General features: G+C 39.9%; 1 pseudogene; it reads right to left on the reverse strand.

Annotated features, from left to right (window-relative positions):
* Positions 1 to 22,195: 22,195 nt before the first annotated feature.
* On the reverse strand, positions 22,196 to 22,274 carry LOC139185526 (small nucleolar RNA U3; annotated as a pseudogene).
* Between the last annotated feature and the right edge of the window lie 4,994 nt (positions 22,275 to 27,268).

Consider the following 27,268-nt stretch of genomic DNA (forward strand, 5'->3'; position numbering starts at 1 on the left):
GTACTGAACTGAACTGAATTAAAGAGGCGTAAGCCATGTTTGAGGGCTTCCCTGGTGACTCAGACAGTAAGGAATCTGCCTGTAATGCTAGAGACCTGGGTTAGATCCCTGGGTTGGGAAGATTCCTTGGAGGAGGGCATGGCAACCCACTCCAGTATTTTTGCCTGGAGAAGCCCCAAGGACAGAGGAGCCTGGCAGGCTACAGTCCATGGGATTGTAAAGAGCTGGACATGACTGAGCGACTAAGCACAGCTCACAAACCATGCTTGAATCACTGCAATAAAGTCACCACAGGAGACCTCAAACTGAAGATTCTTTTTCTTTTTTTTAAAATGATGGCTGCTCACTGTTTAAAATAGCCAGGACATGGAAGCAACCTAGAGGTCTATCTGCAGATGAATGGATAAGAAAGCTGTGTACATATACACAATGGAATATTACTCAGCTATTAAAAAGAATACATTTGAATCGGTTCTAATGAGGTGGATGAAACTGGAGCCTATTATACAGAGTGAAGTAATCCAGAAAGAAAAACACCAATACAGTATACTAACACATATATGTGGAATTTAGAAAGATGGTAACGACAACCCTACATGTGAGACAGCAAAAGAGACACAGATGTATAGAACAGTCCTTTGGACTCTGTGGAAGAAGGCAAGGGTGCGATGATTTGAGAGAATAGCATTGAAACATGAATATTATCATATGTGAAACAGATCGCCAGTCCAGGTTTGATGCATGAGACAGGGTGCTCAGGGCTGGTGCACTGGGATGACCCAGAGGGATGGGAAGGGGAGGGAGGTGGAAGCGGGCTCAGGATGGGGAACACATGTATGCCCATGGCTGATTCATGTGAATGTATGGCAAAACCCTACAATATTGTAAAGTAATTAGCCTCCAGTTAAAATAAATTAATTAAAAAATTAAAATGATGGCTGCTTATTTATTTATTTTCATTGAGGCATGCAGGATCTTTAGTTGCAGCATGTGGGATCTAGCTCCCTGACCACGGATTGAACCCAGGCTCTCTGCATTGGGAGCCTGGAGTTTTAGCTACTGGACCACCACGGAAGTCCCTGAAGGTTCTTAAGAATCGTCCAAAGTAGAAAGTTTCTGGAAGGAGATGGCATTCACCCGAGATTTCAAGATGAAGCAGATGATTACTGTATACAGCTCTATCCAGGATCCACTGAACACTGAACAAGACCATACATTAACATGTGTTCTTTTGTTCTTTGTTTCTATATTAATAGCTATCTTATTGCCTCTTTTGTTGGTATAAGGCTACCTTTGTATTCCCTATAAAGCCTCCATTCTCGATTCTGCTTTTTGTCTCCTCAATCATTCTTTGATATGAGTTCAATATCTGGCTATTTTTTAGTAGTGAACTGCCTGATGCTTTCAACAAGATTGACTCTTGGGTTTGCACACATTTTTCTTTAAGAGACACCCTGTCTTTCTTTGGCACTAGTTCCTTGTAATGAATCAGTTGATTTTCTGGGAACTAGACTTGACTATGAGGTGGTTTTCTAGATGGCAATACCTCCACTGGCCCCACAGCCATAAATTTAAAACTCTCTGTCATATCTTATCTAGAAAAGAAGGTTCCTGTCTCTACCAAAACAATACTCAGGCACCTTTCATGGAAGCTAGCTCTGTAACTGAACTTTCACAGAATATAACTTGGGAGAGAATTAAGAAACAAATAGTGTATTTTTGAAGGCTGTCTTACTTTCAGAAGTCTTTTGCTAATGATCTTACTACTGCAAATTTCATTGCCTGGCCCTGGATCATTCCTGATTCATGATGCCAAAATGTTACAACACTGTATGATAATGTCTTAAGGGTATCTTGGCTAAAAACAGATCAAAGGGGACTCTTTAAGACTGGCATTCGAATAGTATAGAAAGGGCTGCTAGATACTCCTGGCACACTGTATGGGAACTCGTTAGGTTGGCAAACTGTTGCCTACTTCTAAGGTAGTTTCTGACCCCACACAGAGCCCATTTTGGCCTATTGGTTTCTCTCTCAGAACAAGATGTTGTTAGATAATGTAAATCAAGGAGAAAACTTGGGTTTTGGAGAATTGAACCTCTAATTTCCCAAAGGGAATTCTGGACTGATTTCTTCTCTCTTTCAGCCTCTTTCCTTCATATTTTATAAGTATAGAATGTAGGTGAATGCTGTGACCCAGGGAGAGCCAGACAATTCTACCAAGGCTGTAGCTCTCATCCAAGAGGTTCATGAAATCGGACAGACACTGGCTCAGAATACAAAAATTTAGATATAATATTGGTCTCTTAAAGGGTATCTTCTGCTGGTTTTGGAAAAGAATGTTGTGTTATTGTATTTCTAGTCCTGCAGACCTCTTTGGGATCTTTAATATTGTTAAAATGCTCTAGGAAGCAAACAAAGACATGATAAAATATGACAATTTGGCTAATATGCCATACCTGGTTCTGTGGTATTTACACTGGGGATGAGATCATTTTTCTTAGTTTAATTTAGGTATTATTGGATCCTGGCTGAAAAGTGGACTACAAATTCCGATCAGAAATCCTCTTAGTATTTGTTTGCATTGTGGTGTTCAAATGAGAGGTATTCTAAATCCTGCTGTATAGTCACTGAACCATCAAACGATCCAAGAAATGACCATCCAAAGAAGGAACAGAAAAACTTTACACTTATGGAGGTTGGAAAAAACCACCTTAGAAACTTGATACTCAGTCATGACAACTCCAAGAGTAGTATGATCTGGGTTGATCATACTCCCAGATATTAAAGGGCCTAATCTTCAGCTCTTGCTTAAGAATGACCACAATGAGAAATGAAACTATCTATGAACAAACAGTATGTCTTCTACGTTAATATAATTTAAATATTTTATTGTCTCATCAATATTTATTATTTCAGGAAACTCTTAACCAGGAAGATAAAAATTGCAAATACCTGTATTTTCAATTTCAAGAACTTCCCTAAATACCCATTTAAATAAATATCAAAGTGTTTAATTCATAACATCAAATGATGGTTTATTCTCCAAGACACATTAAAACCCTTGCCTCAGAACACTTACCTTGCTGTATATGCTAATCCTAAACTTTTACATCATGATCCTTCCCCAATAGTAGTTAAGCCATCATCCCCTTATTTGAAGAATAGCCTTAAATCAAAACCCAAAGCCTCATAAATATTCCAACTTTGCCTTTCCACTTCAACATATAACTAAGACTCTATCAATGTAGTTCTTTTCTTTTACTACAGTAAAAAAAACCCCACAAAACTACAGTAAGCAATAAACTCAACTTTGCCTTATGAACAGATGATTTTGACAGTGTTTTGAGGGAGTCACCATTTGACAATATTTAGCAGCAGACATAGCATACTTGCCAATCTGAAGACATACTAACTGTGTCACTAGAGCAGGCTTCTAGAAGCTCTGGCTGTACCTGGCAATAACCCTTTAGTTGTTGGACTGTGGAGGAGGTAAAGAAGGTTCCCAGGACAGAGGAAAGTCAGGAAAGTCAGGTCTAGTCAGTGGAGGAATGTGCTTAAAGCAGTGTCTGTTTACCAAGTTGAAGTTTTCCAATATTTTAAACACTGGATAAAACATTGCACTGCCTTTACTGGTGGGTACCAGTTAAACTGGCACATCTTCCTTGTAGTTCAGCTGGTAAAAAAAATCTGACTGTAATGCAGGATACCTGGGTCGGGAAGATCCCCTAGAGAAGGGAGTGGCAACCCACTCCAGTATTCTTGGCTGGAGAATACCATAAACAGAGGAGCCTGGCGGGCTACAGTCCATGGGGTCAGAAGAGTCAGGCTTAGCGACTAAAGCACCAGCTCCAGTTAAATATCAGTCCTTGGTGAACTGATCATGGTAGATCAGACCGAAAAAAGATAATTCATCAAAGCCAATGTGGATAGATGACCATCTGAGGGAATGTGGATAGATGACCATCTGAGGGAATAGATGTCTTTGTCTGTTGAAGGTCTTGCTAAGCTATCAGTTCAGTTTAATTGTTCAGTTGTGTCTGACTCTTTGTGACCCCACAGACTGCAGCACACCAGGCTTCCCTGTCCATCACCCACTTCCGGAGCTTACCCAAACTATTGTCCATTGAGTCGGGATTGCCATCCAACCATCTCATCCTGTGTCGTCCCCTTCTCCTCCTGCCTTCAATCTTTACCAGCATCAGCGTCTTTTCTAAGGAGTCAGTTCTTCATATCAGGTGGCCAAAGTATTGGAGCTTCAGCTTCAGCATCAGTCCTTCCAATGAATATTCAGAACTGATTTCCTTTAGGATTGACTGGTTTGATCTCCCTGCAGTCCAAGGGACTCTCAAGAATTTTCTCCAACACCACAATTCAAAAGTATCAATTCTTCATTGCTTAGCTTTCTTTATGATCCAACTCTCACATCCATACATGACTACCGGAAAAACCATAGCTTTGACTAGATGGACCTTTGTTTGCAAAATAATGTCTCTGCTTTTTAATATGCTGTCTAGGTTGGTCATAGCTTTTCTTCCAAGGAATAAGTGTCTTTTAATTTCATGGCTGTAGTCACCATCTGCAGTCATTTTGGAGCCCAAGAAAATAAAGTGATTTTGGAGCCCAGGAAAATGATTGATAGAACCACTCCTATATGGGCGGGCTTCCCAGGTGGCTCAGTGGGTAAAGAATCCTTCTGCAATGCAAGAGATACGAGAGACACAGGTTCGATCCCTGGCTGATGTTTTTGAACTGTGGTATGGAGAAGACTCTTGAGAGTCCCTTGGACTGCAAGGAGATAAAACCAGTCCATCCTAAAGGAAAAGAACCCTGAATATTCATTGGAAGGACTGATGCTGAAGCTGAAGCTCCAATACTTTGGCCACCTGATGCAAAAAGCTGAATCACTGGAAAAGACCTTGATCCTGGGAAAGATTGAGGGCAAGAAGAGAAGGGGGTGGCAGAGGATGAGATAGTTGGATGGCATCACTGACTCAACGGACATGAGTTTGAGCAAACTCCAGGAGATAGTGAAGGACAGGGAAGCCTGGCGTGCTGCAATCCATGGGGTTGTGAAAAGTAGGACATAACTTAGCGACTGAACAAAACAACAACAAATTGTTTATTGACTGCCTTTCCTTTTTTTCTGCATTTCCTCACTCCCCTAATTATTAACTGCTTGAATCTGCCTTTTGGAACTCAGGAAGATTGAAGCCTTTTCCCTATGAAGAATCAGAAATGACCAAGACACTAAACAATAATCTATCTAACAGTTTGCACCAATTTATATTCTATATCAACATACATGAAAAAGAATAATTCCTCTTATAACCACCACTTGGTATTGTAAATTTTGATATATTTTCCAATCTGCTAGGTGGAAAATGATATCAACAATATCCTTTTCAAAATGCTTATTTATTTAAGGAGGAACAAAGTTGAATATATTTTCATGGTTTTAGTGACCATTTGTGTGTGTGTGTGTATGCTGCTTGATCATATCCTTTGCCTACCTTTAGAATTTCTGTTCAAAATAATTTCAATTTGTATGGAAATACAAAAAACCTCGAATAGCCAAAGCAATCTTGAGAAAGAAGACTGAAACTGGAGGACTCAACCTGCCTGACTTTAGACTGTACTATAAACCTACATGGGAGAAGGCAATGGCACCCCACTCCAGTACTGTTGCCCGGAAAATCCCATGGATGGAGGAGCCTGGTAGGCTGCAGTCCATGGGGTCACTAAGAGTCAGACATGACTGAAGCGACTTGGCAGCATAAACCTACATTCATCAAGATGGTACTGGCACAAAGACAAAAATTTAGATCAATAGAACAAAATGGAAAGCCCAGAGATAAATCCACGAACCTAGGGACACTTATCTTTGACAAAGGAGGCAAGAATATACAGTGAAGAAAGGACAATCTCTTTAACAAGTGGTGCTGGGAAAACTGGTCAACTACCTGTAAAAGAATTAAACTAGAACATTTTCTAACACCATACACAAAAATAAACTCAAAATGGATTAAAGATCTAAATGTAAGGCCAGAAACTATAAAACTTCTAGAGGAAAACATAGGCAAAACACTCTCTGACATAAATCACAGCAGGATCCTCTATGACCCATCCTTCAAAAAATAAACAAATGGGATCTAAGTAAACTTAAAAGCTTTTGCACAGCGAAGGAAACTATAAGCAAGGTGAAAAGACAGCCTTCAGAATGGGAGAAAATAATAGCAAATGAAGCAACTGACAAAGAATTAATCTCAAAAATATACAAGCAGCTCATGTAGCTCAATTCCAGAAAAATAAATGACCCAATCAAAAAATGGGCCAAAGAGCTAAACAGACATTTCTCCAAATAAGATATACAGATGGCTAACAAACACATGAAAAGATGCTCAACATCGCTCATGAGAGAAATGCAAATCAAAACCACAATGAGGTACCATCTCACGCTGGTCAGAATGGCTGCTATCAAAAAGTCTACAGACAAGAAATGCTGGAGAGGGTGTGGAGAAAAGGGAACCCTCTTACACTGTTGGTGGGAATGCAAACTAGTACAGCCACTATGGAGAACAGTGTGAAGATTTCTTAAAAAACTGGAAATAGAACCGCCATATGACCTAGCAATCCCACTGCTGTGCATATACATCGAAGAAACCAGAATTGAAAGAGACACGTGTACCCCAATGTTCATTGCAGCACTGTTTACAATAGCCAGGACATGGAAGCAACCTAGATGTCCATCGGCAGACGAATGGATAAGAAAGCTGTGGTACATATACACAATGGAATATAACTCAGCTATTAAAAAATAAAGCATTTGAATCAGTTCTAATGAGGTGGGTGAAACTGAGGCCTATTATACAGAGTGAAGTAAGTCAGAAAGAAAAACACCAATACAGTATATTAATGCATATATATGGAATTTAGAAAGATGGTAATGATGACTCTATATGCGAAGCAGCAAAGGAGACACAAATATAAAGAACAGGCTTTTGGACTCTGTGGGAGAAGGCGAGGGTAGGATGACTTAAGAGACTAGCATTGAAACATGTATATTATCATGTGTGAAATAGATCGCCAGTCCAGGTTTGATGCATGAGACAGGGCGCTCAGGGCTGGTGCACTGGGATGACCCTGAGGGATGGTATGGGGAGGGAGGTGGGAGGGGGGTTCAGAATGGGGGACACATGTACACCCATGGCTGATTCATGTCAATGGATTCCCTGGTGGCTCAGAAGGTAAAGGGTCTGCCCGCAATGCAGGAGACCCCGGTTCGATCCCTGGGTTGGGAAGACCCCCTGGAGAAGGAAATGGCAACCCACTCCAGTATTCTTGCCTAGAAAATCCCATGGATGGAGGAGGGCTACAGTCCATGAGGTCACAAAGAGTCGGACACGACTGAGCGACTTCACTTTAACTTTCATGGCAAAACCACTACAATATTATAAAGTAATTAGCCTCCAATTATCTCACACAGTAGTAAAGCAATGCTTAAAATTCTCCAAGCCAGGCTTCAGCAATACGTAAACTTTGAACTTCCAGATGTTCAAGCTGGTTTTAGAAAAGGCAGAGGAACCAGAGATCAAATTGCCAACATCTGCTGGATCATCAAAAAAGCAAGAGAGTTCCAGAAAAACATCTATTTCTGCTTCATTGACTATGCCAAAGCCTTTGACTGTGTGAATCACAATCAACTGTGGAAAATTCTGAAAGAGATGGGGATACAAGACCACCTGACCTGCCTCTTGAGAAACTTGTATGCAGGTTAGGAAGCAACAGTCAGAATTGGACATGAAACAACAGACTGGTTCCAAATAGGAAAAGGAGTACATCAAGGCTGTATATTGCCACCCTGCTTATTTAATTTATATGCAGAGTATATCATGAAAAATGCTGGACAGGAGGAAGCACAAGCTGGAATCAAGATTGGTGGGAGATATACCAATAACCTCAGATATGCAGATGACACCACCCTTATGGCAGAAAATGAAGAAGAACTAGAGAGCCTCTTGATGAAAGTGAAAGAGGAGAGTGAAAAAGTTGGCTTAAAGCTCAACATTTAGAAAACGAAGATCATGGCATCCGGTCCCATCACTTCATGGCAAATAGATGGGGAAACAGTGTAAACAGTGGCTGACTTAATTTTTCTGGGCTCCAAAGTCACTGCAGATGGTGATTGCAGCCATGAAATTAAAATATGCTTACTCCTTGGAAGGAAAGTTCTGACCAACCTAGACAGCATATTAAAAAGCAGAGACACTACTTTGCCAACAATGGTCCATGTAGTCAAGGCTATGGTTTTTCCCAGTTGTCATGTATGAAGGTGAGAGTTGGACTATAAAGAAAGCTGAGCACCGAAGAATTGATACTTTTGAATTGTGGTGTTGGAGAAGACTCTTGAGAGTCCCTTGGACTGCAAGGAGATCCAACCAGTCCATCCTAAAGGAGATCAGTCCTGGGTGTTCATTGGAAGGACTGATACTGAAGCTGAAACTCCAATAGTTTGTCCACCCGTTGCAAAGAGCTGACTCATTTGAAAAGACCCTGATGCTGGGAAAGATTGAGGGTAGGAGGAGAAGGGGATGACAGAGGATGAAATGGTTGGATGGCATCACCAACTTGATGGACATGGGTTTGGGTGGACTCCAGGAGTTGGTGATGGGCAGGGAGGCCTGGCGTGCTGCGGTTCATGGGGTTGAAAGAGTTGGACACGACTGAGGGACTGAACTGAACTGCTGCTGCTGCCAAGTCATTTCAGTCGTGTCCGACTCTATTCGACCCCATAGATGGAGACCACCATCTGCCTGGAGATCTTGCCTGGAGAATCCCCCGTCCCTGGGATTCTCCAGGCAAGATCACTGGAATGGGTTGCCATTTCCTTCTCTAATGCATGAAAGTGAAAAGTGAAAGTGAAGTCATTCAGTCGTGTCTGACTCTTAGCGACCCCATGGACTGCACCCCACCAGGCTCCTCCGTCCATGGGATTTTTCAGGCAAGAGTACTGGAGTGGGGTGTCACTGCCTTCTCCGGAACTGAACTGAAAATAAATAAGTTTTAAAAAAAGAAAAGCAAAAAAAATTTCTGTTCATTTTGATGATATTGTTTGTCTTCTGAAGAATTTATTCTTAAATTTGTTTTGTGTGTTACAATGTTTTCTCATTTTTTTTTTTTTGGATGTGATTTGTGATAGTTTTGCTATGTGAAAGTTTAACATTTATATTTAGTCAGATTGCTAACTTTTTCTCTTTACTTTTTAATATCATACTTAGAAGGTTTTTTCTACTTCAAGAATATTACTTTTTAAAACCTCAATCATGTTCTATTATTTTTGTGGTCCTTTTCTTTTAAAGTCATTTACTAATTTCAACTTTTTTTTTTCTGTCCACAGATGAAACCCCATGCCCTTTGCAGTGGAAGCATAGGAGTCTTAACTACTGGACCATCAGGGAGATCCCTGTGTTTCCCCTTTCATGTTTGAATCTCTGATATATTTGAAAGTCATTTTGATACTCTACTTGAGGTAGTGATCCAACTTGATTTTTTGAAAAGCTCTCAGTTTCTACTTGTTCAATATTGAGTAAACAAGGATTGATTGCTCATTTGTTTGGAATCTTTAATGACAGTTTCCCAAAGCTTTGTTAATGTGAGTGCTTAAAATTCCACTTTTGGGGTAGTCTTTAGCAATTCACTCTGCGTACTGTTTTCCCACAACTGCTGGCTGATGGCAATGAGTAAAAAGATTCTGTTGAAACTAGGACAGACTGCAGCTCACATGGTAAGGCAGTGGTAAAATTCACAACAGGAAAGTCGGTTCATTGTTTAAAAAAAAAATATCTTGACTGACTTTTTGGATGGGAAAGGTGAAGCCCTCTCTGTCCATCAACCTCAGCCCGGGCATAGTCCTGAAGCCTTGGGTGAACTGCTTTGCATGAGAAAAGTAAAAGGAAAGTGAAGGTCAGAGGCTGGCAGCTAGGAGAATCAGGGGCTGGCAAAAAGATCTGGAGAGAGAGATGGGAGAAGATGGCAACAAGCCAGAGCCTGAGGGAGAATACGGCCAGCAAGAAACAGCCCACCAGGGAGAATAGGTAGTAGCTTTTTAGATCAGCAATATTTAATACTACATTTTAAGTTGTTGCTTGTATTTCATTATGCTATGATATGCTCCTTCTGCTACCCTTCACCTATAAAAACCTATTATACACCAATTTGTATTAGTGGCTTTCTGTGGGGAGTGAATAAAGTGAGGGTGGTATTTTGCACCAGGGCAGAGAGAGATGGCAGCAGCTACCAGGATACAGGGGACTACAGGCTTCAGAATGGACTCATTCTGAAGAAAACAGCCCCTCCCCACTCCAACTTCTCTGCTCTCAGTACACACAAACAACATAAGCTCCACGAGGGCAGGAGTTTTCTTTCTTTCTCTTTTAACATATAGCTGAGATTTTTTGTTGTCATTATTGTTGAACATACAGCTCTCTCTTTTTAAATTTGGCTGCTGGGTCTTAGTTGCTGCACATGAGACCTAGTTTCCTGACCAGGGGTCAAACTCAGGCCCCTGCATTGGGAGGGTAGAGTCTTAACCACCGGACCACCAGGGAAGTCCAAGGACACTTTTTTAAAAAACTGGATATTTCTTGCTTTATTTCTACTGTCTAGAATAGAGCTTGACACACAGTAGTCACTCAGGAAGAGATTGTTGGAATGAATGAATGAAAATCCCACCAGAGATCTGGTTTGACTATAGTATTTAGAATGGGGGTTTCAGGCTGTGCATTTAATTGTTAAAGAAAAGGTGAATCCAGAATGCCAGGATTTGGGATTCTGGCTTTGATTTGTCAGCCTGGAATCCTGCCTGCTTTAGTTCTGATCTCTCATGTGAGATGTCCCTGCATATGTTTGAATTTACTCTCAATGGATAAGCAATTTGTGACACTGAGGTGATGGAGACGTCTTTAATGTCTTCTTTAATTACTTCCTAAATGGAATTACCCTGAAAATGAGTCTTTTACTGCATATTTTCATGACACTTATTATATAACTCAATTAAATCAGCCCCTCACCTCATACAATGAGGTAACTTGAGAACTCGAAGGCAGTTTTTAATCAGAAGCGTATTCTCCATTATGGGATCATTTAAGTTTTGGAAGAGAAAAGCAACAGGAGGGGATGACCTTAGTTCTCAAGTCCTAGTGTGACCATGGTGAAGAAGGTCATTGTCAATAAGGAATGGCCTTTGTGAGTCCAGACAGATGAGAATTGGGACTTCAGTGAAGAATTCTTTTGGAACTAAGGATGCCTTCCCACAATTGTGATTGGTTGATTCTCAGTGACCAGGATCTATGATTGTTCTGTCCTGAATGTGAAATGCACATGCAGAAGTTTTCTGCTAAAGTAAGGGATGGCCTTGGAATTTGGTAGTTTGGGGCTTGGATTGGGGGCTACCATTCCAGGATGGAGGCTTCTCAGCTGGTGCAGTGGTAAAGAATCTGCCTACCAATGCAAAAAACACAAGAGATGTGGGTTCAATCCCTGGGTCAAGAAGATCCCTTGGAGTAGGAAATGGAAACCCACTCCAGTATTCCTGCCTGGAGAATCCCATGGACAGAGGAACCTGGAGGGCTACAGTCCATGGGGTTGCGAAGAGTCAGAGATGACTGAGCGACTGAGAATACAGCACATACCAGGATGGCTAAAGTACAGTTATCTGACTTCAGGAGAAGAGAGAAGGTAACCAAGGGACTTGACCACTGATTCCTTTGAGCATACAAGTCTCTGTGATCTTCTGAGTTGCAGTTTTCTCATGCATAAAATGGAAGGAATAATACCTACCTCACTGGGTTTTGGTGAAGTATAGCGATACTCTACCTATGGATACCTTTCTGAGTGCTAGCTACACAGGAAACACTGAATAAAACACGATTCTGTTTAAAGGGCTTCCCCGGTGGCTCAGATGGTAAAGAAACAGCCTGCAATATGGGAGACCTGGGTTCGATTCCTGGGTTTGGAAGATCTCCTGGAGGATGGCATGGAAACCCATTCTAGTATTCTTGCCTGGAGAATCCCCATGGAAGAGGAGCTTGGCAGGCTACTGTCCATAGTGTTGCAAAGAGTCAGACATGATTGAGCGACTAGGCACAGCAGAGCACATTCTGTTTAAAAATGTTTTTCAGATTTGCTTGGAAATAACTATACAGCAGGCAGCTCAGGAAAGTTCAAATAAAGAGCATGTGGGAGGTCAGATTACTAATCAAGTACATGATTGGCATCTCTCTTCTCCCCTAATTCAGCAAGTGAGGCAAGATGGCAGCCACTCATACATTCGCCAGAGTAGAAACATGGCACAAAATGCAGGGCATGACTCTAGCCTTCAACTGTTTGAAACTTGTTTTAAAAGATTTACTTTTCTGGCAGAGCCTCATAACTAAAGAAAATAAAGATGAATAATAAGATGATCATAATAATAAAATTTGGGGCATATAGCAATGTGCCAGACTCTGTCCTGAGCAACCTCTTGGTATTCCTCCCATTCATCAGCTCTGAGAAGTAGATGAGCTGGATCAGGGAACTTGATGTTCATCCTGTTAAATTCAGTCAAATTAGGTCTGGCCAGTTGGTGCAGGCAGTTGTAATCTTTTTGTAATCTGTTCAGTCCTTGAAGACTCTTGAGAGCCCCTTGGACTGCAAGGAGATCCAACCAGTCCATTCTGAAGGAGATCAGCCCTGGGATTTCTTTGGAAGGAATGATGCTAAAGCTGAAACTCCAGTACTTTGGCCGCCTCATGCGAAGATTTGACTCATTGGAAAAGACTCTGATGCTGGGAGGGATTGGGGGCAAGAGGAGAAGGGGACAACAGAGGATGAGATGGCTGGATGGCATCACTGACTCAATGGATGTAAGTCTGAGTGAACTCCGGGAGTTGGTGATGGACAGGGACGCCTGGCGTGCTGCGATTCATGGGGTCGCAAAGAGTCGGACACGACTGAGTGACTGATCTGATCTAATCTGATCTGATTCAGTCCTTGACCAGGGCTTTCCAGGTGGCGCTAGTGGTAAAGAACCCATCCGACAATGCAGGAGACATGAGATGAGAGTTCAATCCTGGGTTGGGAAGATCCCCTGGAGAAGGGCAGCACAACCCACTCAGGTGTTCTTGCCTGGAAAATCCCATGGACAGAGGAGCCTGGCCAGCTACAGTCCATGGGGTCGCAAAGACTTGGACATGACTGAAATGATTTAGCATGTGGTCCTTTACCATTATTGCTCTTTTCCATCTTCAATTTGTCTGAAAATTTGATCATTGGGCCACAAATACCCCCATTCAAATTGCCAGTAAAACAATGAACTAGTTTAAGAACAGGATAAAACTTTGCATAATGCTTTTGGAAAATCTCTTTGCAGAGACTTTGATTCATAACTCAGCATTCTTTGGGTTTGGCTCTACCCAAGCTTTAAAGTGATTAATGTTTATCCATCTTGTCCACAAGGATATTGTGATTGCTGAAATGCAGATTTATAATATCTACAGCAGGTCTGTGATTCCTACCACACCAGTAATCTTAGGGGAAAAAAACCTGTCATGAGTGTTCTTGAAATCAGGGTAGTTCCTAATGATCACAACTTCCTCTTTAAGTGCTTGATATTTTGAAAATAATTGATTCTAGATTTTTTCCTACAATCAACGGTGGGCTTACCAATCACTCACTTTGATTTTATAAAATTCACATTCTGTCCTTTGCTGAAAATCAGAAATTATTTTAAAAAAGATATCCTTCAGATTTCTCGCACCTCTTTTTTTGTGGGATGCCATTGATGATCTTAGGAAAGTTTCAGAAAAACGATAAATCTGGACACTGAATTTTAAGGTGTGGATTAATGAGGAGAGAATAAAAGTCAGATCTTAGATTTCACACTGCTTTTTCTTAATGAGTTCTAAGCACCTTTGTGTTTTGAGTTCAGCATAAGAAAAAGAATTTTAGTTCACTAGGAAATCTATGTGCAGATGGCTCTTGGGCATATTTCTGGAATATCTCCTTTCTGTCAGGTGGTTGTTTTTTGACAGCACAATGTATTGAGTTTGGCACTTACTCATTTTACTCATTTACTAATCTTACTCATTTTTACATGCAAGTCATGCTGTTTCAAATATGTCTTTGATGATTACAATTGCCTGAATATTTAAGATTATCAGAAAACAAGTACAACTCTTAAGAATTGTACTTAATGAAGAGTTTCAACTACTAGTTTTTCAAAGCTTTTCATTCCAAACTTTTATTCTTAAAAAACAAGAGCCCTGATAGAGGCCTAATTCCCTGAACTCAGCTTTGGTTTGTGCATATGGATAATTGAGCTTCTCTTTTTTTCCCTCAGAATCAGGTACAGAACACTGGAGTCTGCAGCACTGGCCAAGTGTCTCTCCTGAGTACTGTGTATGGCATTTCCACACACTTCTGGAAAGGGGTGGCACTAAAACCTGCTGCTTGTAGCCTGGGTGGTAGGGACCTGAGATGGATTACGCAGCTTATTTCTAGAGGAACATCAAAACAGATCACCCCATTTCCGGAAAGCTTAGTATTATTTGGGCTGCTTTTTTAAACACCAAGATCAAAGTCAACCATAGAGGCATTCCTTTACATCATGGCAAGGTTGGGTTTGTGAAAAGTTGTTATAAACTGACTTGCAGATTGGATTCTATTTTAAAAGTACTCTGGTGGTTTAATAGTTGAAAGTATGTGTTAAGATCTTTCTTCTTTAATGTGAAAGAATACTCTATTATGTATATTCTGTGTAAATATGGATTTTTATTTGATAATTTATCTTTAAACAGATTAAAAAAAAATCCTGACTCTGCTTCTTTAAGACAGACTGTGAAAAAAATGGTTCTTTCTGCAAGCCAGCATTTCAGGGCCAGATGCCCTGAAATCTGACATTTGACATCAATCAATGTCAAAGGCACTTTCTTTTGGGTTACATTGCACTATTTCTAAGAAAAATATATATCATAATTATAGTTGTCTAAAATAATAACTGGTCTTTTAAAATAAGTCGCTTGAGAAACATTAAGTAAACATTAAATAAAGCTTTATTTTAAAAGCTGTCAGAAATTTCTTTTCTGGCTGGGTTTAAATAATGATATCTGCCAGGTAAAATAAGATAATTTTATGTTAAAAAGTGATGTAAAGAGAATAAATTATATACGTAATATTATCAATATCAATGTAATCATAAATAATACAAAAAATTGCCATGATTTGAATCACATAAATTTAGATCTTAATGTAAGGTGACTATATCATATGTGATTACTCTAGGTATCAACTGCTGCTCACAGCTCTGGCTGTATATTAAAATAACTGAGGAGGTTTGAAAAGACCTTGACGCCTTGGTGCCTTGAGACCCATATCCAGAGACTCTGACTGAATTAGTCTGGGAAGCAGACTAGAAACTATGTTGCCAAAGGTCCACAGGTGTCCTAATGACAGTTAAGGCTGGGAACTACTGTGTAGTTGTAACCTGAAGTGTGCTTGTGACAGTTCTTGACTTGGAACTTTTACAATTCAGACTCTCAGGTCCCATCCCAAACTTCCCAAATCAGAATCTACATTTTAACCGGATCTTGAGACGATTCATTTGCACTGTTTTTCATAGCACTTCAATTTAAAAGTGCATTCATAGCCATTCTTTTATACATACATTTATTAATTGATTATTATTATTATTATTTGGTCCATTGATTAAGTATCTGGTGGGGACAAACACTGCTGTACATACTGGGAAACATAAAAGTATGAATAAGATTTGAGCCTTCCTTTCCAGAAACTTTCAAAGAAGCAGGGTGGGGATAGGGTGGAGACATGGAAGCAGGACAAGAGTTGCAATCTAGCTCTAATACAGACATGCAACTCAGGACAAGAGTTGCAATCTAGCTCTAATACAGAATTGTCTATAGTCTTCTGGGAAGAAAACTGCAAAGTGAAAGCCTTTTCCATTCTACCCTACTTTCACCCAGGGAGTGCTATTTGAGCTGGGTTTTTGAAATACAAGTAAGAGTAGGGCCAATGTTTTTCATTCTATTTTTATTTATTTATTTATATTATTATTGGCTGTCCTGGGTCTTCATTGCTACATGAATGGCTTTCGCTAGTTGCAGAGAGCAGGGCTTAGGTTACTCTTTTGTTATGGAGTATGGGCTCTAGAGTGCAGACTTCAGTATTTGTGGCCTAAAGGCTTGGCTGCTTCATAGCATGTGGAATTTTCCTGGACCAGGGATTGAATCTGCAGCCTCTGCATTGGCAGGCAGATTCTCGACCACTGGACCACCACGGAAGTCCAAGGCCACTGGTTCTTTCATAGGTCTTGATTTTTTTTAAATTGGAGGACGATTGCTTTATGGTGTCATGTTGGTTTCCACCGTGCATGTCTGTGTATTAAGTTGCTTCAGTCTTGTCCAACTCTGTGTGACCCTATGGACTGTAGCCTGCAAGGTTCCTCTGTCCATGGGATTCTCCAGGTAAGAATACTGAAGTGGGTTGCCATGCCCTCCTCCAGGGGATCTTCCCAACCCAGGGATTGAATCTGTGTTTCTTGTCTTCTGAATTGGCAGGCAGGTGCTTTACCACTTCGTTATCTGGGAAGCCCAAGGCCAGGGGTTTTTAAAGTATGATTCCTGGACTAGCAGCATAAGTATCACCTGGAAATTTGTTAGAAATATCAGTTCCTGAGACTTTCCCATACATAATGAATGACAAACTGAGGGAAGGACCAACAATTTGCATTTTCATAAGCCTTCCATTGGATTTGATACACGCAAGTTTGAAAACAGTGGCTGTAAGCATTTTCCAGACAGAGGAGATGGGAAGGAGCATTGCAGGCTATTGGAAACTTGCACTCCAAAATCAGAATAAAGCTCATTCACAGTGCACCATGAAGTTTTCATGGCTTGAGCATAGTATGTTGACTGTACTTGGAATTTTATTTTGCTCAACAGTTTTGCTCAATATTTTGTTTCATGTAGCTTTATTGTAATTCCCTTTTTAGGTCATTTGGTCATAAGTCATTTAAATTTTATGATTGTGATTATCTATCACATTTAAAGAGAAAACTCTGTGTTTGGATGTATGATTCATTGTTTTCCTTTTTGAAAGCCAAACTGAAGTTGGCGGAATACTCTTTTTATTATACCCAAACATTGTGATTTCTAAAGAAATGCCACAATATAAGACCATCCTCATTTATATTTAAATGAACCTTAAATAGTCTTTCTTGTTGCAGAACTGCCTATGACCTCATTGGATGGGGAGAGTCTGTATAAACCCAAACCTCATCAATTTTAGTGATGTCAGTTTTTCTATTTTTAATATTTTCTTATCATAATATCCCAGCAAGAGAACACACTTTTCCCCCCAACCTTTCTTTCTCCCCTTCGCAAGTTGAAGTGCTAATTAGTACCTTGGAGGCCAAGTGAAGGTCACTGGAGAGGAAAAGGGCCTGGATAATAATCTATGAAATACAGCTCAAAGAAAATTCCCACTTGAGAGCTGGAAGGGATAACAGAGGTCAAATAATTCAGCTATCTTACACTGGAGGCCTCTGAGGGCTTAAACAAGTTGCTCAGAGTCAACTGCTAATGGGAAAGCTGGAACCAGAAACCACGTTTCCAAACTCTTGTTTAGTGTTTTTTCTATTACATTACGGATACACAGAAGACTGTATCCCCAGGAGGAAAACACAAACTGTATATGAGTGGCTGAAGAACAGCCGTTGATTTTTTCTTTTGCAGTTTGTACAGGGCTAGTCATACACCAAGGGACTTACCTGACGGCTCAGCTGGTAAAGAATCTGACAGCCAATGCAGGAAATGTAAGAGAGATGAGTTCAATCCCTGGGTTAGGAAGATCCCCTGAAAAAGGAAATAGCAACCCCCTCCATGGAATGGACATGGAGCCATGGACTGGAGCCATAAACAGCGGGCTACAGTCCATGGGGTCACAAAGAATTGGACATGACTGAGTGTGCGTGTGTGTGCACACACATGCACGTATACACAATCATACACCAGATCACATCCAATTTAATGGTTTTAAAGTATGTATTGGTTGTTATCTCCAAAATTCTCTTTGGAATGAGTTAGAGGTTCAGTTCAGTTCAGTTCAGTCACTCAGTCGTGACCGACTCTGCGTCTCCATGAACCGCAGCATGCCAGGCCTCCCTGTGCATCAACTCCCGGAGTTTACCCAAACTCATGTCCATTGAGTCAGTGATGCCATCCAACCATTTCATACTCTGTCTTCCCCTTCTCCTCCTTCCTTCAATCTTTCCCAGCATCCAGTTTGATGCTTTTAAAGTGTATATTGGTTGTTATCTCCAAAATTTTCTTTGGAATTAGAGTTAAGTAGATGATAAAAAGGAAATAAGAAAATCAATCAATCTAATGGTCATATCCTTACTGAGGCCCAGGCTTTATGTTCAATAACCTCCTGAACAAGTCTATCTGGACATTTCAGATAGGCATTAGAGAATAAGCATTTCCCCATTATATGCATATTCTCTCCTAAAACTTGCTCCTTCCACCCTTTATACTTTATCATTATTTACTCAGGACCTTTAGGATCATTCTCAACTCTTCTTTCTCTCATTCCACACATTAACTCAATCACAAACTCTCTCCATTTAATCTCCTGTCACTCTTACATCATAAACAGTTTCCAAATCCTATACTTCCTTACCACCTGCACTTCCATTGTCTTTTTTTTTGGAGAAGGAAGGATTTATTACTTGCAGTAAGTAAGGAGAACACGTGGGATCTTTCCTAAAGCAGTGTCTCCTCGAATAGCAAAACTGTGGATGTTTTAAGCTTAAAGGTACATGTGTGCTGTGAAGGGGCTTGAGGTGAGGAGAATTCAACACAGAATTGGGACAGAAGTTGACAGAATCCAAGCTTTAGTCCATTGAGTGAGGAGGGTTAGAAAAGTCTTCACCATCTTCTCTCTAGTTCTGGTCGATCCTGTGGTTGAGAACTTAAGAGGTTTTAAATTTGGCAAAATATGTCAACAAAGTGTTTCAGGCTAAACCGGAACTGGGGAGTCCTTAAAACTTAATATCTTTGCTATTGTTACTTCTCTTGCCAGATGAAATTATTTTTATTGTTTTCTTTTTTTTTTTCAGATAACACAAAAGAGTTTTATTTAGTTAGAAAAATTTATATGATTATTCTCTATATTGGTGTTTTTTTTTAAATTTTATTTTTAAACTTTACAATATTGTATTAGTTTTGCCAAATATCGAAATGAATCCGCCACAGGTATACCTGTGTTCCCCATCCTGAACCCTCCTCCCTCCTCCCTCCCCATACCCTCCCTCTGGGTCGTCCCAGTGCACCAGCCCCAAGCATCCAGTATCGTGCATCGAACCTGGACTGGTGACTCGTTTCATACATGATATTATACATGTTTCAATGCCATTCTCCCAAATCTCCCCACCCTCTCCCTCTCCCACAGAGTCCATAAGACTGATCTATACATCAGTGTCTCTTGTGCTGTCTCGTACACAGGGTTATTGTTACCATCTTTCTAAATTCCATATATATGTGTTAGTATACTGTATTGGTGTTTTTCTTTCTGGCTTACTTCACTCTGTATAATAGGTTCCAGTTTCATCCATCTCATTAGAACTGATTCAAATCTATTCTTTTTAATGTCTGTCTCCATCTATTAGTGTCCTCTTTGATTTCTTTCACCAGTGTTTTATAGTTTTCTATATATAGGTCTTTAGTTTCTTTAGGTAGATATATTCCTAAGTATTTTATTCTTTCCGTTGCAATGGTGAATGGAATTGTTTCCTTAATTTCTCTTTCTGTTTTCTCATTATTAGTGTATAGGAATGCAAGGGATTTCTGTGTGTTGATTTTATATCCTGCAACTTTACTATAATCATTGATTAGTTCTAGTAATTTTCTGGTGGAGTCTTTAGGGTTTTCTATATAGAGGATCATGTCATCTGCAAATAGTGAGAGTTTTACTTCTTCTTTTCCAATTTGGATTCCTTTTATTTCTTTTTCTGCTCTGATTGCTGTGGCCAAAACTTCCAAAACTATGTTGAATAGTAATGGTGAAAGTGGGCACCCTTGTCTTGTTCCCGACTTTAGAGGAAATGCTTTCAATTTTTCACCATTGAGGATAATATTTGCTGTGGGTTTGTCATATATAGCTTTTATTATGTTGAGGTATGTTCCTTCTATTCCTGCTTTCTGGAGAATTCTTATCATAAATGGATGTTGAATTTTGTCAAAGGCTTTCTCTGCATCTATTGAGATAATCATATGGTTTTTATTTTTCAATTTGTTAATGTGGTGTATTACATTGATTGATTTGTGGATATTGAAGAATCCTTGCATCCCTGGGATAAAGCCCACTTGATCATGGAGTATGATTTTTTTAATGTGTTTTTGGATTCTGATTGCTAGAATTTTGTTAAGGATTTTTGCATCTATGTTCATTAGTGATATTGGCCTGTAGTTTTCTTTTTTTGTGGGATCTTTGTCAGGTTTTGGTATTAGGGTGATGGTGGCCTCATAGAATGAGTTTGGAAGTTTACCTTCCTCTGCAATTTTCTGGAAGAGTTTGAGCAGGATAGGTGTTAGCTCTTCTCTAAATTTTTGGTAGAATTCAGCTGTGAAGCCGTCTGGACCTGGGTTTTTGTTTGCTGGAAGACTTTTGATTACAGTTTCGATTTCCGTGCTTGTGATGGGTCTGTTAAGATTTTCTATTTCTTCCTGGTCCAGTTTTGGAAAGTTGTACTTTTCTAAGAATTTGTCCATTTCTTCCACGTTGTCCATTTTATTGGCATATAATTGTTGATAGTAGTCTCTTATGATCCTTTGTATTTCTGTGTTGTCTGTTGTGATCTCTCCATTTTCATTTCTAATTTTATTGATTTGATTTTTCTCCCTTTGTTCCTTGATGAGTCTGGCTAATGGTTTGTCAATTTTATTTATCCTTTCAAAGAACCAGCTTTTGGCTTTGTTGATTTTTGCTATGGTCTCTTTTGTTTCTTTTGCACTTATTTCTGCCCTAATTTTTAAGATTTCTTTCCTTCTACTAACCCTGGGGTTCTTCATTTCTTCCTTTTCTATTTGCTTTAGGTGTAGGGTTAGGTTATTTATTTGACTTTTTTCTTGTTTCTTGAGGTATGCCTGTATTGCTATGAACTTTCCCCTTAGGACTGCTTTTAAAGTGTCCCACAGGTTTTGGGTTGTTGTGTTTTCATTTTCATTAGTTTCTATGCAAATTTTGATTTCTTTTTTGATTTCTTCTGTGATTTGTTGGTTATTCAGCAGCGTGTTGTTCAGCCTCCATATGTTGGAATTTTTAATAGTTTTCTCCTGTAATTGAGATCTAATCTTAATGCATTGTGGTCAGAAAAGATGCTTGGAATGATTTCTATTTTTTTGAATTTACCAAGGCTAGATTTATGGCCCAGGATGTGATCTATCCTGGAGAAGGTTCCATGTGCGCTTGAGAAAAAGGTGAAATTCATTGTTTTGGGATGAAATGTCCTGTAGATATCAATTAGGTCTAACTGGTCTATTGTATCATTTAACGTTTGTGTTTCCTCGTTAATTTTCTGTTTAGTTGATCTATCCATAGGTGTGAGTGGGGTATTAAAGTCTCCCAGTATTATAGTGTTATTGTTAATTTCTCCTTTCATACTTGTTAGCATTTGTCTTACATACTGCGGTGCTCCCGTGTTGGGTGCATATATATTTATAATTGTTATATCTTCTTCTTGGATTGATCCTTTGATCATTATGTAGTGGCCTTCTTTGTCTCTTTTCACAGCCTTTGTTTTAAAGTCTATTTTATCTGATATGAGTATTGCTACTCCTGCTTTCTTTTGGTCCCTATTTGCATGGAAAATCTTTTTCCAGCCCTTCACTTTCAGTCTGTATGTGTCCCCTGTTTTGAGGTGGGTCTCTTGTAGACAACATATGTAGGGGTCTTGTTTTTGTATCCATTCAGCCAGTCTTTGTCTTTTGGTTGGGGCATTCAGCCCATTTACGTTTAAGGTAATTACTGATAAGTATGATCCCGTTGCCATTTACTTTATTGTTTTGGGTTCGAGTTTATACACCGTTTTTGTGTTTCCTGTCTAGAGAATATCCTTTAGTATTTGTTGGAGAGCTGGTTTGGTTGTGCTGAATTCTCTCAGCTTTTGCTTGTCTGAAACTTCTCTAGTAACAAACTATAGAAATGATCCCTGAAAGTATAGTCTTTCCATTGTCTTAAATCAGGCTACCCTTACCCCTTATTAAAGCTATCGCAACATCAACGTGCTTCGTCCTCATTTTCCTGCCTCCAGCCTCATAGTTGGACATTTCTCTTTTACACTATTTTCAGAGTGATCTTTTTAAAGTATAAGTTGTATCACCCCATAAACTATGCTTAAAACCTACAATAATTCCCCATCAATAATAGGATAAACCTTAGCACAGAACACTCAACTTTCTATGATGTGGCCTCTGCTTATCGTGTTATCCCCACCTCCGATCCTTCTTCAGGATGTGCTTACCCATTCTCCAGCATAATCAGGTTGTTAGGAGCCAATCAGACTTGCTTCTCCTGCCTGGTGAAAGCCTATTCATTCAGCACATCTCAGACATCACCTTCTCATTCATGTCATCTTTGACATTATTTTATTCTTCTCCACAGCTGGGGTGAAATATCTTTTTCTCAGCATCTCTGTACCTTACCTATCTTCTATGTTCTTATGTAATTTTCTCCAACATTTTATCATGAAAATTTTCAAGCAGACAGAAAAGCTGAAAGAATTTTGCAAGATTTTGCAAATAACATTTTACTCTGTTTACTTTGTTACAACACTACCCAACCATCAATACATCTTTTTAAAAAATGCATTTCAAAGTAATTTGCAGATATCAATATACTGCCTTCCAAATAATTCAGAATACATATCATTCAGAGTTTTGTTGTATGTATTAGAAGTTCCTTTACAAAATATTACTGAATAGTATTCCATTGTTTTACTATATCACAGCTTAAAAAAAAAATCCATCATCCAACTGATGCACACTTGGGCTGTTTCTAGTTTCTGGCTATTATAAATAAAGCTACTATGAATATTCTTGAACAAGTTTTTTGAGATATGTCTTCAGTTCTTTTGGGTAAATGCTAGGATTGGAATTTATGGTCATAGAATATTTTGTTACTGTTCAGTCACTCAGTCATGTCCCACTCTTTGCAATCCCATGGACTGCAGCATGCCAGGCTTCCCTGTCCTTCACCATCTCCTGGAGCTTGCTCAAACTCATGTCTATTGAGTCAGTGATGCCATCCAACCATCTCATCCTCTGTTGTCCCCTTCTCTTCTTGCCTTCAATCTTTCCCAGCATCAGGGTCTTTTCTAATGAGTCGGCTCTTCACATCAGGAGACCAAAAAGTATTGGAGCTTCAGCTTCAGTATCAGTCCCTCCAATGAGTATTCAGGATTGATTTCCTTACTTAGTTTTAAAAGAAATTGCCAACTTTTGCCTAAGGTGGTTTTGCCATTTTATAATCCTGCAAAAAATGTGTTGCTTCACGTCTTCACCAGCATTTGGTGTTGTGAGACCTTTAAAATTTAGCCATTCTGGTGGATGTGTAAAGGTATCTTATTTTGGTCTCTCATATAATTTTTAGTTAATTGATCTGTCTTCCTAGACTTTGAAGTTCTTGGAGACAGGCACTTTAGTCACATCCTATGTTTCCTGAGCCCAATAACATTTGAGATAGAATAATGCCTGGAGTGGGAGAATGCATTCATTCTGGTAGGGATTCACCCAGCTGCTATTTGTAGGAGCATACACAATTCAGAATTGGATTTATCTCTGGGGGAAGAAAAAGACTTTTTGAGAAGTCTGTCAACAGCATAGTAGAATGTAAGAACCATTGGGTCTGTCTAGGTTGTTTACAGGTATAGAAACCTGATATATTTGATCCAGAGAGTGTGTACTGTGGGGTTGGAGCTCTCCCTGGGAGGTAGGAAGTAGTGACATTGGTTTGGAGGAGTAAAGAACTGGAAGAATAGTGGTCAGAGAGAGAAAGTTAAAGGGATTTTATCAGATCTGGCTAAGAATTATGAAATAATGAAAATTTCAAAGTAATAATCATAAATATCAATGCTCCATTTGAATTTATAGAATTACTATCTTTTGTCATTTCTGCTTCTATAGAAAAATGTTAGCTTACTTGTTTCTCTTCAGAGATTTCGGTATTTTGAATAAACAAAGTTAAGTAGCTATTTTTTTCTAACTTTGATAATGAAAATTAGAAGAGACTAAATCCTACATTACTGAATTGAAATATGAAGTAGATCTTCATATTACATTGTGACCCTGATTATGACAAATATTCTACTTGACATTTTGTTGTTAATACTTTATTCCTTTTATCCTATAGCATTCTGATATTTAGAATGACTTATACCATCAACTTTCACAAGCAGAATTAAAATTGACTAATGCACATGTAGAGGAAAATGCGGGCAAATATTTGACTGTCATTAAATTATCTGAATTTGGTTGTGTCTCTTTATCAAATCACTATGATTGTGCTGTCCTTTCTTTCACCCTGAGAACCAGAGATCAAATTGCCAACATCTGTTGGATCACAGAAAAAGCATGAGAATTCCAGAAAAACGTCTACTTCTCCTTCCTTGACTACGTTAAAATCTTTGACTGTGTGGATCACAACAAACTGTGGAAAATTTTGAAAGAGATGGGAATACCAGACCCCCTTACCTGCATCCTGTGAAATCTGCATGCAGGTCAAGAAGCAACATCTAGAACTGGACATGAAACAATGGACTAGTTCAGAATTGGAAAAGGAGTACATCAAGGCTGTATATTGTCACCCTGATTATTTAACTTATATGCAGAGTACATCATGTGAGATGCTGGACTGGATGAAGCTCAAGCTGGAATCAAGAATGCTGGGAGAAATATCAGTAAACTCAGATATGCAGATGACACTACCCTTATGGCAGAAAGCGAAGATGAACTAAACAGCTTCTTGATGAAGGTGAAAGAGGAGAGTGGAAAAGCTGGCTTAAAGCTCAACGTTCAAAAAATGAAGATCATGGCATCCAGTCCCATCAGTTCAGTTCAGTCAATCATGTCCGACTCTGCAACCCCATTGACTGCAATACGCCAGGCTTCCCTGTCCATCACCAACTCCTGGAGCTTGCTTAAATTCATGTCCATCGAGTTGGTGAGGCCATCCAACCATCTCATCCTCTATCATCCCCTTCTCTTCCTGCCTTCAATCTTCCCCAGCATCAGGGTCTTTTCGAGTGAATCAGCTCTTTGCATTAGATGGCCAAAGTACTGGAGCTTCAGCTTCAGCATCAGTCCTTCCAATGAATATTCAGGACTGATTTCCTTTAGGATTGACCCGTTTGGTCTCCTTGCTGTCCAAGGTACTCTCAAGAGTCTTCTCCAACACCACAGCTCAAAAGCATCAAAGCTTCGGCACTCAGCCTTCTTCATGGTCCAACTCTCACATCCATAGATGACTACTGGGAAAACCATAGCTTTGACCTTATGGACCTTTGTTGGCAAAGTAATGTTTCTGCTTTTTAATGTGTTGTTTAGGTTTGTCATAGTATTTCTTCCAAGGAGCAAATGTCTTTTAATTTCATGGCTGTAGTCACCATCTGCAGTGATATTGTAGCCCCTCAAAATAAAGTTTGTCACTGTTTCCATTGTTTCCCCATCTATTTGCCATGAATTGATGGGACCAGATGCTATGATCTTTGTTTTTTGAATGTTGAGCTTTAAGCCAACATTTTCACTCTCCTCTTTCACTTTTGTCCCTTCACTTTATCGCAAATAGATGGGGAAACAATAGAAACAGTGATAGACTTTATTTTCTTGGGCTCCAAAATCACTGCAGATGGTGACTTCAGCCATGAAATTAAAAGAATCTTGCTCCTTGGAAGAAAAGCTATGAGAGACTTAGTATATTAAAAAGCAAAGACACTACTTTGCCAACAAAGGTCCGTATAGTCAAAGCTATGGTTTTTCCAGTAGTCATGTATGGATGTGAGAGCTGGACCATAAAGAGGGCTGAGGACTGAAGCAGTGATGCTTTTAAACAGTGGCGTTGAAGAAGACTCTTGAGAGTCCCTTGGACTGCAAGGAGATCCAACCAGTCCAGCCTAAAGTAGATCAGTCCTGGGTGTTCATTGGAAGGACTGATGCTGAAGCTGAAGCTCCAATACTTTGGCCACCCGATGCAAAGAACTGACTCATTGGAAAAGACCCTGATGCTGGAGGGTTGAAGGCAGGAGAAGGGGATGACAGAGGATGAGATGGTTGGATGGCATCACCAACTCAAGGCACATGAGTTTGAGCAAGCTCTGGGAGATGGTGAAGGATAGGGGAGCCTGGAATGCTGCAGTCCATGGGGTCGCAAAGAGTGGAACACCACTGAGTGACTGAACAACAAGGTGGCACTAGTGGTAAAGAGAACTTGCTTGCCAATGCGGGAGACATAAGAGATGCGGGATTGGTCCCTGTCAAGAAGATCCCCTAGAGGAGGGCATGGCAACCCACTCCAGTGTTCTTGCCTGGAGATTCCCTTGAGCAGAGGAGTCTGGTGGGCTATAGTCCATAAGGTTGCATAGAGTCAGACATGACTGAATCGAGTTAGCATGAACACATGTAAATGGGCAGAGCCTCTTCTTCAGAGTCTGGGCTAAGTCCTCTGAAGCATTTTGGTAGGCAGACTTCACATGGTTACTCCCCATCTTCTCTCTCCACCAGCAACGAGAAGTTGGTTATTTCACTTGCTGCCAACCAGTGTCAGACTGACTGACCACTGCACTAGTTCAATTACTGCCACCTCCAACACAATGCCATTTAATAAACACTCTGTATTCAGCAGGGCTTCCCTGGTGTGTCAGATGGTAAAGAATCCACCTGCGATTCAGGAGACCTGGGTTCAATCCCTGGGTTGGGAAGATCCCCTGGAGGAGGGCATGGCGACCCATTCCAGTATTCTTGCCTGGAGAATCCCAGGACAGAGAAGCCTGGTGGGCTACAGTCCATGGGGTCACAAAGAGTCAGACATGACTAAGCAACTAAGCACATACTCTATTTTGCAACTAGTTAGTCATCCCATCTCCTTTACTCAAAAGCCCCTGAAAACAAAGCTCATCCACAAAACATTCCCTGATGGACATGGAAGAGATGCCTTCATCTCATTTGAC

This window comes from Bos indicus, chromosome 10 (assembly GCF_029378745.1).
Source record: "Bos indicus isolate NIAB-ARS_2022 breed Sahiwal x Tharparkar chromosome 10, NIAB-ARS_B.indTharparkar_mat_pri_1.0, whole genome shotgun sequence".
NCBI lineage: Eukaryota > Metazoa > Chordata > Mammalia > Artiodactyla > Bovidae > Bos > Bos indicus.